The 17,271-nt window shown below is 38.8% G+C and overlaps 1 non-coding gene across 1 annotated transcript; it reads left to right on the plus strand.

Moving 5' to 3' along the window:
- The first annotated feature begins 15,155 nt into the window (after nucleotides 1-15,155).
- LOC127098765 (small nucleolar RNA R71) lies at nucleotides 15,156-15,262 on the plus strand. The gene has a single exon (XR_007793464.1). It is a non-coding gene; the product is annotated as a small nucleolar RNA R71 (small nucleolar RNA).
- The last annotated feature ends 2,009 nt before the right edge of the window (nucleotides 15,263-17,271 follow it).

Genomic DNA, 17,271 nt, shown 5'->3' on the forward strand with positions numbered 1-17,271 from the left:
TTGTGGCTGTATGAGGGTCACGCTTACAAGCATTAAGTTACACAGCAACCTTCCCATGGGGGTATGTTGAGTTGATGATATCTATAGGAGAGGGAATGGACGTTTGAACTGTAAGCTAGCAGTTCCTTGCAAAAGTGTTTACAACTGCATTAATGGTAGACTATTCACAGTTGCCTGTTAGCCAACAAGTTTCGACTATGCAAAATAGGAAAATCGAAACAAGAAGTATGGAATCATAAAATCAAGTGTCGAGAAGAGTGAACATTGTCGAAGGGGTTCGACAAACAAGATGGACATGGAACACAAGCCAAGTCGAAACAGGTTCGACAAATAGAAAATGTGCAGGTCGAAGTCGAAGCAAAGGATATTTTATGCAGGTAAGATTTGAAAATAGCAAGAACGTGGGAAGTTATAAAGGAAGTGGGCAGACACGTGTCAAGCTATTAATCATCAAGAGTGAAATAGCAGTTGATTTTATTTACTATTTAAGCAAAGTTCATTGTTAGTTTTGAAAGGTCGCATTTGTAACATTGTAGAGGAAAACACTCAAAGTAACAAGCGTTTAGAGAAAAGAGTTTATTCCTATAAAAATGTATACTTGCGTCAACATTTACCTTCAAGCAATTTAAATTACCAAGTCTCTTTATCTGCTTTGCCATTTACGGTTTATCTTGGCTTTCATTCATCTATTTTAATTACACATTTTACAAGCATTTCCTGTCTACCTTTTCTTAATCCAAACATTAAAACAAAATAACCCATAAACTTAACACTTAGTCTAGGATTTTGTAGTTGATCCTGCAAGTAAACCTCAATAGGAGGCTAGAGATTGTTCATGCGATAACCACATGCGTACAAATTGGCACACCCGGTGGAACCCGTTGTATTAAGTGTATGCAATTACGTATTGGTAAAAAGGCAACACTACATCCAAATCCAAATGAAGAACTGTCTTCAGGAGGAAGTACAGTTGTGTCGCAAACAACTGATGTTGGTTCTAGCACTGTATATGCGGTTTTGACTGCATATAGTGGATGAATATTGACACCACGTCAGCCTGAGACTCCAAAACCAACGATGATGGGAATTTCAGGGCAATATATGCCCAGTTTCACAGTGTTCATTCATCGAACCTTAGGAATGCCAACCGAATTTATGGCAAGTATACATGGTAGCGGTTCGACATTTGGTGAAAATCCATCGTCACCATTCCCACCCTACCATGGGTTAGGACCTTTGGTAAACCAATTCAGTCGACCCCCAGGTTTAGGTTTTTCATCTCAGTCGATCCCAACTTTCACATCGAGCTCTGTCGTAGTCATGAGACATCAGATGGACGAAAGTAATCATGAAATGATTCATATGCTGACTCAACAAATGGGTACCATACTTAGACCATTTATTCAAGATTCGACTCAGAGTTACTAGTAACTGGTAACTCAGATGACCCGAATAGGGGATTTCTTAGGGGCTCCCAGAGCATAAGTTCGACAGACTCCCCCACCTCCACCTCGACCAGAAACCCCAGTCTGACATGAGGAGTTGGTCGACGAAACGATTGACCAAGAACACCGGGTGGTTGAACCAATACCCAGGGTGGCCCAACAGCCTCCCGTTGTGTTAGTCAATAGAAATCAAGATCTCGATCATATGGTTAGGCAGGTTTAACAAGATGTAATGGTTGGAGAATAAAATTTAAAGGCCATAGTTGAATAAATCATGGTTCAAAATAGGGTAAACCCAAGCCCTCAAAGGCCAATGTATTCGTCTTCATTACCAAATTTTGTTTTACAAACAGAATTACCTAGGAGATGGAAGGTTCCAAAGTTCACCAAGTTCGTCGGAGACACTAAAGAGTCCATTGTCGAACATGTAGTTAAATATTAAACCGAAGTTGGTGACATAGTAAACAATGACGACCTGAAAATGAAATATTTCCCAAGTTCCCTCACAAATAATGCATTCACTTGGTTTACAACGCTACCTTCATAATCTGTCCATACATGGACGCAAATAGAGATATTATTCCATGAATAGTTCTACATGGGATCGTCGAAAATAAGTTTGAATGAACTGACCAGCATCAAATGAAAGACCGTTGAGTCAGTCGATCAATATCTCAACAGGTTTAGACTTTTAAAAGCAAAATGCTTTACTCAAGTCCCTAAGCACGAATTAGTTGAAATAGCTGCAGGCGGTTTAGACTATTCTATCAGTAAAAAGTTAGACACATAATATCTTAGAGATATGGCACAATTAGTTGATAGAGTTCGACAAATCGAACGCTTGAAAGCTGGAAAAGATCAAAACTGGTAGATACCATAAGAAAGAGAAAGTGTCTTATGTAGCAACTGATGAATACTCTTCTGACGATAAAGAGCTTGTCGACGAAAGCGTTGTCAACGTGGTTGAGTTCAAGCCAGGACCTCCTTACACGTGTAAATTGTTGAAACCATCAAACGGGAAAAGTCTCGTCGAAACGGAGAAAACAGATAAATACGTTGCTAAAACTTACACTTTAGATGTGTCTAAATGTGACGAGATATTCGATTTGTTAGTTAAAGATGGTAAAATTATTATTCCTTAAATTATTATTCCTCAAGGTCTCAATGATACTAAATGTGAGGGTTGAAACTACTGATGGTTTCGACAAAAAGACTGAAGATGAATTAGAGGCAGTTTATCCTCAAGTTGGAGAAGACTTGACTAATTTCCAAGAGAAATGCAGAGTAAGTGGCTCGAAGGCGGTGCTATGTCCAAGGTGCAATGTTGTTTCAATGAGAAAGTCGTTGAAAAGTATGAAATTGACAAGAAGAAGGCACCAGAAGAGGAAAAACCCAACATCCCAAGGTTTATGTTCGACAAAATTGGGGCACCTCGTTGAAATGAAGAGTACAAAGGCAATTCCAGCAGCCTCGACCAAAGATCTTTCTTCCTCCGTAGGATATCCCACAAGAGAATTGGGTGGAACCCGTGAATCAGAAGGGTAGACAAAGGCCAAAGTGAAAGTGCTTGATCTGGAGAAAGAAGCAAAGAATTCAGAGAATAGGGTCGAACCTAGAGGTTATGTGGTTTCCCCTAATTATAAAGGGAAAAAACCTATGACAATAACGCAATTGAGGCATTATCAGAGAAATAAGAAAGTTGGGAAAGAGGCTTCGACTTCACAGCTGAAACCTGTCAAAACCTCTAGACAAAAAAGATAATATCCAAAAGGAATGTGGGTTGAAAAAGGGAAAATCATGGTGAACTAGACAGTGGCCATAACCATGGACTCTTCAGGAGAGAAAGGAATAATATCAACCTAAAGCACAAAATTCACATCTCTGGTCGAGGATAAGAAAGAACCTAAATACACTCCTCAGTCGAATGAGGAGGAACTTGAATATTCTCCTCAGTCGGATGAGGATGAGCCAGAGTATTTTCCTAGTCTGATGAAGAATACAATCTGTCACCAGATGACGATATGTATGATGATACTTACGGTGAATATTTCATTAATTGTGGCATCGTGTCAGTATTGTCTGCCGAATATGATATGGCATCGGATGTCTCTGAAGAAAATGATGATTTCGTACAAGATGAAACTGCTGAAGATAAACCATTATGATACTATGTTATGAACAATGGTGTGGTAGAGGAACAAAAGGCTATGTTTGAATATCCTAGTCCAGGAATAATGTATCATTTGAAACCATTGGTCATAAGGGCAGAGGTAGACGGAGTAGCAGTGAATAAAGTGTTCGTGGATGGAGCAACAACTGTCAACTTAATGCCTCATACTTTGTTTAAAAAAATGGGAAAATGTGATGCTGATATCTGACAACACAACATGGTTTTATCTAATTATGAAGGAAAAACCGGTAAAATTCTTAGGGTTATCCAAGTCTAACTAGCCATTGGTACAACCACACGATCGACGTTTTTCATGGTGATAAACTCTAAAGTGAATTTCAACTTGCTCTTATGACAGGAATGGATCCATGGAATAGGAGCAGTGCCATCAACCTTACACCAAAGGTTAGTTATCTGGAGGAAAGATGGCATTGTTGAAAATATCGAAGCTGATCAGAGTTATTACAAGATCAGCAAAGCCAAAGGTGAGAAGAAATCCTTCGACCAACATTTGGCAAATATCGCACATTGTGATGATAAATCAAGATCCTACATTTCTGTCAACACAGGTCGTGTCCTGAATCTAGATCCTGATTATGGATTTATCTGGGAAGCTGAAGAGGCAATGGAGCCTAAAGTGGTAAATCCGCCTACGGGGTGGCTTGCAGTCGATGAAGATGGCCATTGAGTCAGAAAGTGTGGCTCGAATTTTGGCATATTTGGATGAGAACAAAAGAAAATCGTCACTAGAAGCTGAGAAACTTAAATTTTTGGCTATCGAAGCCAAAGTCGAAGAATATGAAGATGGCCAACAAGGCCAAACAACAACTTCAGAAAGTCAGAGGCTAGATTCCATTTATGACAATGAGCCTTTAGGGTTTGAGAAAGACCCATTAAATGAGTTGTAAAGAATGCAAGCGCAAGACCCACCCGAGGAGATATATCTAGGAGATGGGGTCATAAAAGACTAACTTATATAATCATTAAAGTTTGATCGAAGATGAAGGCTAAATTGATTGCAATATTGAAAGAGTATAGATATTGTTTTACCCGGGACTATGGCGAAATTCCTGGCCTAAATTGAAGCATAGTAGAACATCGATTGCCTATTCAACCAACAAAATAACTGATCGCGACTTTATGAGTCGAATGGGGTACTAACTGCAAGTGCACAGTTCTATCGCGTAGTTTTAAAAGATATCGATCCCACAGGGACTTATGAATCGATATACCGTTTTCTAAGGTTACTTCGTAAAGCTAAGGCGGATGATATTTTGATTGTTTCGGGGGAAAAGTTAAAACTAAAATAAGATCTAAACTAAATATCAATTAAGCGGATATCGGTATGTAGTTCGTCGTAATTAGGGAATCAAATCTTCGTTGGTTTCTTGGTTTTAAAATAAATCTTTTCAGTAGACACTATTGATTAAAAGCCTTTTCTCAAACTCTCGCTCTGTTGAATAGACTATGACTTTATATTAACGTAGCTGTCACTTATTAGTTAAGTCCAAAATCACTTTTTGAAAACAATAGAATCTATAGAAACTCTTTTTATTAAAATAATAACCGTTTAAACGCCCTCGTCTCAAACTCTCGCTCTGTTGACTTAGATTATATAATTAAACTCAAATGTTTAACTCTCGTCCTCACATTTAACTTTTAAAAATACTTTTTGAAAAAGATTAGAATTTAATTAACTCTAAAAATTGCTTTCCCCCTGATCTAGAATTAATGTCCAATTTACACTGTCCAGTTAAAAACTCAAACTCTCGTTCTATTGATTTTAACTTCTTTAGTCTTTTACTCTCGTACAAAAACCTTGGTATTAAACCTGTAAATTGAGACCATAAAAAGAGTGATTTTATTTTTAAACGTAATTAAACCAACTTAGTTATGATTCCTTCATTCCGCTTACTTTACATACCGATACCTAAATAAATTAGTCAGACATGCTAAACAGATCTAAACAATCATCATGTTTAAATAGAAACATCTCAGGCAAACAATGTAAATGAACAATAAAGCAGGGCATATATAAATTCAAACAATAATTAAAGAACCTGAGTAATTAATAGCAGTCTTGAACACTCCACCACAGACCGGTTGGATTTGTTCTTGAATTCTTCAATAGGACAGGAAAATAAAATGAAGGAATAAAAATCTAGGATCTAACGTAAGGTTAGATTCAGCAAAAGATACACAATAGTTTCCGGTGTAGAAACTATTGTGTGAAAAGTTAATTAAGTGCTGAAATATTGACTGGAAAAGAAAATAGAAATTGCAAAGAAAAGTAAAAACTGTAAAAAGGTAATGCTGTAAAGTATGCTTGCACGGCTGGAAGAGAAAAAGGCACGAAGAAGAGAGAGCTGCAGGGTTTGCTCCTTGGCTCTATTTATATTATCCCAATTTTTAACGGTTTCCAAAAGTCTTTTCCGTAAAAGTGGTCTTCACGTTTCCAAGGGTCAAGCGTAACAATAGGCTTCAACGTGCCTCTGTTGCGCTTCTGAAGCCAAAAATATAGGAGAATGATGTGACGTCCGTCACACCATGTGTTGCGCTCGTAACACAAGGCAGCAGGGCGTGACGCTCGTCACACCTTGTGTGGCGCTCGTCACGGGCTCAACGCCAGTACTTTTGGGCTGGGCTTTGGTTTGGTGAAATTGCTTCTCTTCATTTCTTTTTGCACCTCCTTTTCTTCCTTTTTCACTTATGCTTCAAATAGATTACCTGAGACAAATAAAAGGAAAAATACCAAGTAATATCGAATAAAATGAAATAAATTGAAGTGAATAATAATATAATTTAATTAAATCGAGTCCAAAAATGTGATATTATTTCATGTTATCAAACTCCCTCATACTTAGATCTTTGTTTGTCCTCAAGCAAGATAAAGTATAGAAATCGTTTTAAAAATTTGGCCAGATGAAATTTCAAAACACACATCAATTCGTACTAGGTTGCAGGTAAACCTTGTTTAGAAATAACCTGAGTCTAATCTTGACATCAAGAACTACCGTTACAACATCTGATAACCTTACCTCATGCAAACCAGTTCGAGTCATGCTATTATAACCAGCCTAGTTCTTTTACTCTTATTTCACCCGTTTTCGTTCTAGCGAAATCACATTAAGCCCTTTATCGTTTTGCGCACATAGTGGAGTGACCGGTTGGTGATTCTGATCCCCTTTTTAGCTTGAAGCTCTGGTACATTAGTCGGATAACTTCGTTTCTCGGTCCATTGCAAATTGCGGGGGATCGGACCATAGTCCGCCCTACCAAGTTCAGCACCAGATACCTGCTGACCAACTCATAATGGATCTTTCGTATTATGCTTTTGTATGATATGCATCCTTTAGATTAAATGATCGGGTAAGGATCACCTAACTTAGTTAGTGCATTTCCTGATATATATTTTTTATTTTGGGAATCATTCACTTATATTCATCGGCCCTCCATGTAGTTTGCTATTAAGATGGTGCTGACTTCTTATATAAACTACTCGGGGTTACTATAAAGTTAAAAGTCCAGGGACTTGTATAACAGGTACCTTTCTGATCTAACATGTTGAGGTTTGTTTAGAGCGTTGGGGCGATAATAATTTTTGTCTTAATTTTTCTCAAGTTTGATAAAATAAGCAACCTTTATATTTACTGAGTGTGTTGAATTTTTGTTATGGCTCATGAAAATTTGAGGGAATAGATAATAGAAATTTTCTCACACTAGGGACTTAATTTAGAATAAATATATATTATAATTTTTTTTATTTTATTTTATAAATTCATAAGAAAAAGAAAACAAAAGAAACATTGTCCCCAATGTTTCAAAGAAAACAAAAGAAATACAAAAAGAAAAAGAAACTAAAGTCAATGCTACCTTCCGCCGCGTGTTCTTGGACCTGGTGATCTTTGACGTACTTCCAAATCATCAAACCTGCTGAGTAACTCAGCAAACCGCTAATCGGTTATTGCATTCCTCGCTTCCTGTTGTTGTTGCATCTGGCGCATCATCTGCATCACTTCGAGATTCTGCGCTTGCATACCATCGATAACATCCATGATGTCGTCGTTGGTTGCTGGCCTTCTTCGTCGACGACGTCGTGAGGATGGACCAGCTGCATCATCGGAAGGGTTGAGCGGGACTGATTGTTGTGCAGGAACCTGATCACCCTGCTCCATTTTTGCAAACTCGTCTGGAGGCGGGTTTGCTTGTGTAGGCTCGGTAGCTTCGGGAGCATTCAGATCATAGATGTGGTGGTTGGGATTGGTGACATCTATTAAGGCAATGTTGGGTAGAACAACGCTTGGGACTTCCTGGTTGTTCACCATAAGGTAATACCCTCCGCCTATCCTGTTTTTGATTAGGCGGCTGGACCGACAGTAGCTTATATCCATCAATAGGGGTGGGAGAGATTATAAATTCTGAAGTCGATCCCCAAGATTTAAGCCAAGTGCTATGGTGGTGATTAATCCACCAATTACAAAAGGTTGACGGCCTCTAGCACATAGGGTGCGGATATGATGAAATAGGAAGGAGGCAGCGTTTACCTGTGTATCTGCTGCAAATACGCAATGGAGGAAAAATAATTCCTTGGCGTTGACTTTGCTGTTGTTCGGTCGACCAAAAATAGTGTTTTGCAGGATGCAGATGAAGTACCGGATGGTTGGGTTATGTATATGTGAAGCAAGTAATACATCCCAGTTGCTGGTTTCCACACCGGAAATTTTTCTAAAGAGGTCGAAGGCGTTTATATGCCACTGGGAGTTCGGAGGTATTCTAGGGTGGACTTGACCTTCTACAGGGAACTGTAGCATGATGCTCAATTGGATCTGGGATAGGGAGTACTCTGTGTTGAACATACGGAAGGTTGCGGTACCGGTTAAGTACTTGTCTTCACCGGTGGGAGTGTTGTACGAATAGGAACTTAAAAATTCTAAGGTTAGGGATGGGTAGGTAGGTTGATTATGAGTGCATAGAAAGGTTAAATCAGCAAGGCGGAGCATCCATTCTATACCTTGAAGTAATCCTAATTCTTGTAAACAATGTAAATCAGGATACCTGGTGGATTGGACGCCTCGCTGTTTGAAACGTTCAAACTGCTCCCTTTGATAATTTTCATCTTCGGATCGGAAGATGATATTTCCGAAATCTTGGTTTCTCGTCATACCGATAAGTGGTTTGAAAGAGGTAATAAGGAGAGAAGGGAAATGAAATTGATTTTATATAATGGTTTGTGGTGTATGAAGAAAGGTATGGTGGGTATTTATAGGAAAAATTTTGGAAGTTGGAAAGGGAGTGGTTGAAAAGTAAATAAATGTGGGTAAATATGAATAAATGGGGAAGGTAAAAAGGTGGGATGGTGTAACGGTCGTGTCCCAACGGTTAGTAACGTTCACATAGTCAGAAGGTGTCACGCTCGTGACAGGGATGTTACGGGCGTCACAGGCACTTGGTGGTGTTATAATTAGCTCCGGGCACATGATGTCTAAGATCGGGTATTGTCGATTCTTCGGTCGGGACAGGTTGAGGAGGAGGATCAATATCATAATAGCCAGATGGTGTCTGAGGGTCAGATTCAGCATAAGGGATCTGGTCGTCACAAATCTCATAGTCCTGGATGGATTCAGTAGATCTAGCAGGAGAGGGTGTTGCGTTCAGATTGTAGAGCCAGTTATTGCGGTTATGAACACTAGTCCTTGGACTAGGCAAGGTGAATAGGCAAAGAACTTGGTTGTTAATTATAAGCTCAAACTCTTCAGACCCTAGGTTTGCTATAAACATAGTGTTGAAGAGGAAGGGTGTACTCATAGTCGCAATGCCACAGAAAGGGCTTAAGTCAAGCATAGGTTGACGTAATCCGATAGCATTACCAATCATGGTTATCAAGCCGCCTATTTGAATTGGTGCTCGTTCATCTTGGATAAGGCGGTCAAAATTTGCCAACATAAAAGTGGCACCGTTTACTGGACGGTTCTGGGAAGCACAAAATATGATGAAGAGTTCATCACGTGAAACTAAGGTACTATTTGACTTCTTCCCAAATAAGGTGTGGGTCAGGATCTTATGGAAATATCGAAAGGCCGGGTTATGTATGTTTCCAGAAAGAAACTCATGTTCCTCGGGATCGTCATTTCCAGTCAAGCTTCCCCAAAAGTGTTCAAGTTCTCTGTATTCAAAAAGTTCTTCTTGGCTCACTGTGAATGTATCAAGGGAGGTAGGGAAACCTAAAAGGTTGGTAAAGTCTTGAATATTAAATTGATACTCCATGTTGAACATTCTGAACTGAATGAAACCTCTGCTTATTCCTTTTTCATGGCTGGGTAGATAGATCAGAGAACTAAGGAATTCTATAGTCAGTCTCCGATAAGTGACGAATTGTCTACGGATAGGAGTGGTTTCCCACCCTATTTGACTCAGCAAATACAAGACACTCTCTCTTAGTCCAAGGGCAGTCATTGCCCAGTCATCAGCATACAAACTAGGTAGCATCTCTCTTTCTGCTAGTTCCTCAAACCTTTGTTTCTGAGCTTTCCCTCTGAATTTGATACCCATATGATCAATTTGTCCCATCAGGTTAGTGTTAGCTAGAGAAAGGAAAAACAAGAGTTTTAGTCAGGATTTGGCCAAATGCCGAAAGAATAGAAGAAGAAAAATTAAAATAGATTAAGAATGAATACTAAATAAGATTTAAAAGAATAATTAAGTAAGAAATGAAAATATAAATATTTGTGGGTTGTCTCCCACTAAGCGCTTTGTTTAATGTCGCAAGCTCGACAATAAACTATCAAATATAATCTATAAAATTTGGGGGCACTACGTCTAAGTGCAGGACTTGTGAATCTTCAATGTTCTCTGTATGATGATAATGTTTTAGACGTTGCCCGTTTACGATAAACGGTTCAATGGATTTTCCTTTAATTTCCACCGCTCCACTGGGAAAAACATTAGTAATTTGAAAAGGGCCTAACCATCTAGATCGTAGTTTTTCCGGGAATAACTTTAGCCTAGAGTTGAATAACAGGACTGTATCGCCTTGTTCGAAGATTTTCCTTTATATGCGTTTGTCATGCCATTGTTTTGTTCTTTCTTTGTAGATTCTGGCATTTTCGTAAGCGTCTCGTCTGAGTTCCTCTAATTCGTTTATATCAAGGATTCTCTTTTCACCGGCGGCCTTATAGTTTAAATTTAGATTTTTAATAGCCCAGTAGGCCTTATGTTCCAATTCTACCGGGAGGTGGCAAGATTTTCCATAAATAAGCTTAAATGGGGTTGCCCCTATGGGAGTTTTGTAAGCAGTTCGATACGCCCATAAAGCTTTTGGTAATTTCAATGACCAGTCTTTCCTTGAGGTGGTGACTGTTTTTTCCAATATTTGTTTGATTTCTCTGTTAGACACTTCCACTTGCCCACTAGTTTGAGGGTGGTAAGGTGTCGCTACTCTATGCCTTACGCCATACTTAAACAGTAGTTTTTCGAGTACCTTGGATATGAAATGCGATCCACCATCACTGACTACTATTCTCGGGACACCAAATCTTGGAAATATTATATTCTTAAAGAGTCTAGTTACTACTCGTGTGTCGTTTGTTGGAGAAGCTATAGCTTCAATCCATTTTGATACGTAGTCAACCGCTACGAGTATGTACTTGTTACCGAAAGAAGATGGAAAAGGTCCCATGAAATCTATCCCCCACACGTCAAAAATCTCTACTTCCAAAATGCCCTTTTGTGGCATCTCGTCACGTCTAGATATGTTTCCTGTGCGTTGACATCTATCACATTTCTTAATAGCCGCATGCACATCCTTCCATATATTTGGCCAATAAAAACCGGCCTGTAGGATTTTGGAACAGGTCTTGGATGTACTTGCATGTCCACCATAAGGAGCGGAGTGACAGTGTTGGATTATATTTTCTACCTCTTCTTCAGGTATACACCGACGGAAAATACCGTCGGGGCCTCTTTTGAAAAGTAAAGGGTTATCCCAGTAACAGTGTTTTATGTCATAGAAGAATCGTTTCTTTTGCTGGTAGGATAAAGTAGGTGGAACTATTCCGGCAGCTAAATAATTGACGAGATCAGCGTACCATGGTGTAACACATAAAGCTAAGGTGGTTTCTACCTGTTTATCAGCTTTATTTTCTTCCAAAGTAGCTATAAGTTTATCGTACGAGAAATCATCGTTGATCGATGTTGTTTTCGGTTCCAGGTTTTCAAGTCTAGAGAGGTGATCTGCTACTACATTTTCAGTTCCTTTTTTATCTTTGATTTGCAAATCGAACTCTTGTAGCAACAAGATCCACCTTAGGAGTCTAGGTTTAGCATCCTTTTTTGTTAAGAGGTACTTGATAGCAGCGTGGTCGGTGTAAATGATTATTTTGGCTCCGACCAAGTAAGAACGAAATTTATCTAGTGCAAACACTACTGCTAATAGTTCTTTCTCGGTTGTGGCGTAATTCATTTGTGCTTCATCTAGAGTTCTACTTGCGTAATATATGACGTGAAGCTTTTTATCCTTTCGTTGTCCTAAAACAGCGCCCACGGCGTAATCACTGGCATCACACATTATTTCGAATGGTTCATTCCAATCTGGTGTCTGCATTATGGGCGCGGAGATCAATGCTTGTTTAAGCGTTTGGAATGCTTCTAAACATTTGTTGTCGAAGATGAATTCAACATCCTTCATCAATAGTCCGGTCAAAGGTTTAGTTATTTTAGAGAAGTCTTTAATGAATCGTCGGTAAAAACCGGCATGTCCTAAGAAGCTTCGTACTTCTCTCACAGTTTTCGGAGGTTGAAGGTTTTCGATTACCTCTATTTTGGCTTTGTCTACTTCAATTCCTCTATTTGAGATGATATGTCCTAAAACAATTCCTTTTTGTACCATAAAGTGACATTTTTCCCAATTAAGTACTAGGTTTACTTTTACACATCGTTCTAGAACTCTTTCTAGGTTTTCAAGACATTCTTCAAAGCTTTGCCCGCATACAGAAAAGTCATCCATAAATACTTCCATGATATTTTCGAGAAAATCGGCGAATATTGCCATCATGCACCTTTGGAAGGTTGCGGGAGCATTGCACAAGCCAAACGACATTCGTCGATAAGCGAAAGTGCCAAAAGGACACGTGAATGTTGTCTTTTCTTGGTCATTAGGATGAATTGGTATTCGAAAGAAGCCTGAGTAACCGTCTAGATAGCAGAAATGAGAATGTTTTGCTAATCGTTCTAACATCTGGTCAATGAATGGTAAAGGGAAATGATCTTTTCGGGTTGCTTTGTTTAGTTTCTTATAGTCAATGCACATTCTCCATCCCGATTCGATTCGTTTGGTTATAGTTTCCCCTTTTTCATTTTCAATAACTGTTATACCTCCTTTCTTCGGTACCACATGTACCAGACTAACCCATTTGCTATCAGATATAGGATATATGATACCTGCCTTTAATAACTTGGTTACTTCCTTCTTCACTACCTCACTCAGGATCGGGTTCAGTCTCCTCTGATGTTCCCTAGAAGTTTTACAGTCTTCTTCTAGCATGATGTGGTGCATACAAATAGAAGGACTTATTCCTTTAAGGTCGGTGATGTTGTATCCTAGTGCGGTTGGATATTTTCCTAAGATATGCAGGAGTTTTTCGGTTTCGAGTTTTCCTAGGTCTGCATTAACTATCACTGGTCGTTCAAGTTCTAAGTCTAGGAATTCATATCTCAGATTTTTGGGAAGTGTTTTCAGGTCTAGGGTTGGTTTCTTAAGGCATTGCGTAGGATCCGGTGTTATTGCTAAACATTGGTTGAGTTTGTCTTCTACAAGATAGTCAGACGATTTGTCCTTTTCTAACTCTGTTTCTTTTATGCATTCATCGATGATATCCATGAAGTAACATGTATCTTCTATTGTAGGTACTTTCAAAAATTGGGAAAGAATGAACTCAATTTTCTCTTCTCCTACTTCGAAAGTGAGTCGTCCTCGTTTTACGTCTATGATCGCACCGGCAGTTGCTAAGGATGGTCTTCCCAATATAATGGGTGTAACTTCGTCTTCTCTAATGTCCATAATTATAAAATCGGTTGGGATGTAGAATTGACCTATGCGCACGGGAACGTTTTCAAGAATTCCTACAGGATATCTAACAGAACGATTTGCTAGTTGCACAGACATTTTAGTTGGTCTTAATTCTCCCATTTCAAGTTTCTTGCATATGGATAAAGGCATAACACTAATACCGGCTCCTAAATCGCATAAGGCTTTATCTATGACAAATTTTCCTATGTGACAGGGTATAGAGAAACTACCTGGATCTTTAAGTTTAGGAGGCATATTATGGATTATAGCGCTACATTCAGCAGTGAGTGTAACAATTTCGCTATCTTCAAGTTTCCTTTTATTAGAAAGAATTTCTTTTAAGAACTTAGCATATGAGGGCATCTGCGTAATAGCTTCTGTAAATGGAATTGTGACGTTTAACTGTTTCAGTAGGTCAACAAATTTTTTAAATTGGCTTGCATCATTGGTTTTTATAAGCCTTTGAGGGTAAGGGATAGGTGGTTTATAAGGTGGTGGAGGTGCATAAGGTTCTTTCTTTTCTACGGTTTCCTTATTACTCTCTTCCTTTTCCTTAGGTGTAGTTTCTTCCTCAATTGACTTTTTAGAGTTTTGGTTTTCATTTCTTGGATCTACTGGTCCTTCCACTTTCGTTCCACTTCTTAGTATGATTGCATGAGCGTGGCTTTTCGGGTTAGGTTGGGGCTGTCCAGGAAATGTACCAGTTGGGGCAGCAGTAGGCGCTTGTTGTTGAGCTACTTGTGATATTTTTGTTTCCAGCATTTTGTTATGGGTAGCCAAGGCATCTACTTTACTTGCTAGTTGTTTGATTTGTTCACTAGTGTGTATATTCTGGTTTAAGAAATCTTTATTGGTTTGCTGTTGAGAAGCTATAAAGTTCTCCATCATGACCTCTAAGTTGGATTTCCTAGGAACATTATTGTTAGGTGTAGATGGGGTCGGCTTTTGATATCCAAGAGGTATAGCTGGGGCTTGATTTGGAGCTTGGCCTGGTGCATATAAAACATTATTACTCTTATATGAAATATTAGGATGATTCTTCCAGTTTGAGTTATAGGTGTGCGAGTAGGGGTTTCCTTGAGCATAATTCACTTGTTCTGCTTGGATTCCGGTTAGGAGTTGACAATTAGCAGGAGTGTGACCTTGGATTCCACAGACTTCGCAATTCTGAGTTGCGGCAACCACGGTGGTTGGAGGTGATACATTCAAACTTTCAATTTTCTGGGCCAGGGCTTCCACTTTTGCATTAACATGATCAAGGCTACTTATCTCGTACATGCCACTTTTCGTTTGAGGTTTCTCCACCATTGCTCGGTCGCTTCCCCATTGATAATGATTTTGAGCCATGCTTTCGATAAGTTGATAAGCATCGGCATAAGATTTATCCATAAGTGCACCACCTGCTGCGGCGTCTATTGTTAACCTTGTGTTGTACAAGAGACCATTATAGAAGGTATGAATTACTAACCAGTCCTCTAAACCATGGTGTGGACAAAGTCTCATCATGTCTTTGTATCTTTCCTATGCTTCGAAAAGAGACTCGTTATCTTTCTGTTTAAATCCATTTATCTGGGCTCTCAACATATCTGTTTTGCTCGGAGGAAAATATCGGGCAAGGAAGACTTTCTTCAACTCGTTCCATGTGGTAACTGAGTTGGAAGGAAGAGACTGAAGCCATCTTCTAGCTTTATCTCTCAACGAGAAAGGAAAAAGGCGAAGTCGAATTGCCTCTGAAGTGACACCATTAGCTTTAACGGTATCAGCGTATTGGACAAATACGGATAAATGAAGGTTTGGATCCTCGGTAGGATTTCCAGAGAATTGATTCTGTTGCACTGCCTGCAACAGAGAAGGTTTAAGTTCGAAGTTGTTTGCTTCGATTGCGGGTGGAGCAATACTCGAATGCGGCTCATCTTGCGATGGAGCGGCGTAATCTCGAAGAGCACGAGCTGGTTCTGCCATCTCGGGTATTGGTGAAGGAAGAAGATTTTTGAGGTCGGGCACTTCAATAGGAGGGAGATTGTTTGCAGCACGATATTCCCGAATTCGTCGTAAGACTCGGAGATATAGTTCGATGTCGTTGATTCGTAAGTAAAACGGCTCGTCTTGTGAGCGAGTGTGTGGCATACAAATCAACGAATAAAAAGAAGAAATAAAAATAAAAACCTTAGTCTCTACAGCGTAACCGAAGAGTTGCGATATCGACTAAATAAAAGTCCCCGGCAACGGCGCCAAAAACTTGATCGCGACTTTATGAGTCGAATGGGGTACTAACTGCAAGTGCACAGTTCTATCGCGTAGTTTTAAAAGATATCGATCCCACAGGGACTTATGAATCGATATACCGTTTTCTAAGGTTACTTCGTAAAGCTAAGGCGGATGATATTTTGATTGTTTCGGGGGAAAAGTTAAAACTAAAATAAGATCTAAACTAAATATCAATTAAGCGGATATCGGTATGTAGTTCGTCGTAGTTAGGGAATCAAATCTTCGTTGGTTTCTTGGTTTTAAAATAAATCTTTTCAGTAGACACTATTGATTAAAAGCCTTTTCTCAAACTCTCGCTCTGTTGAATAGACTATGACTTTATATTAACGTAGCTGTCACTTATTAGTTAAGTCCAAAATCACTTTTTGAAAACAATAGAATCTATAGAAACTCTTTTTATTAAAATAATAACCGTTTAAACGCCCTCGTCTCAAACTCTCGCTCTGTTGACTTAGATTATATAATTAAACTCAAATGCTTAACTCTCGTCCTCACATTTAACTTTTAAAAATACTTTTTGAAAAAGATTAGAATTTAATAAACTCTAAAAATTGCTTTCGCCCTGATCTAGAATTAATGTCCAATTTACACTGTCTAGTTAAAAACTCAAACTCTCGTTCTATTGATTTTAACTTCTTTAGTCTTTTACTCTCGTACAAAAACCTTGGTATTAAACCTGTAAATTGAGACCATAAAAAGAGTGATTTTATTTTTAAACGTAATTAAACCAACTTAGTTTTGATTCCTTCATTCCGCTTACTTTACATACCGATACCTAAATAAATTAGCCAGACATGCTAAACAGATCTAAACAATCATCATGTTTAAATAGAAACATCTCAGGCAAACAATGTAAATGAACAATAAAGCAGGGCATATATAAATTCAAACAATAATTAAAGAACCTGAGTAATTAATAGCAGTCTTGAACACTCCACCACAGACCAGTTGGATTTGTTCTTGAATTCTTCAATAGGACAGGAAAATAAAACGAAGGAATAAAAATCTAGGATCTAACGTAAGGTTAGATTCAGCAAAAGATACACAATAGTTTCCGGTGTAGAAACTATTGTGTGAAAAATTAATTAAGTGCTGAAAGATTGACTGGAAAAGAAAATAGAAATTGCAAAGAAAAGTAAAAACTGTAAAAAGGTAATGCTGTAAAGTATGCTTGCACGGCTGGAAGAGAAAAAGGCACGAAGAAGAGAGAGCTGCAGGGTTTGCTCCTTGGCTCTATTTATATTATCCCAATTTGTAACGGTTTCCAAAAGTCCTTTCGGTAAAAGTGGTCTTCACGTTTCCAAGGGTCAAGCGTAACAATAGGC

This window comes from Lathyrus oleraceus, chromosome 6 (genome assembly GCF_024323335.1).
Source record: "Lathyrus oleraceus cultivar Zhongwan6 chromosome 6, CAAS_Psat_ZW6_1.0, whole genome shotgun sequence".
Lineage (NCBI taxonomy): Eukaryota > Viridiplantae > Streptophyta > Magnoliopsida > Fabales > Fabaceae > Lathyrus > Lathyrus oleraceus.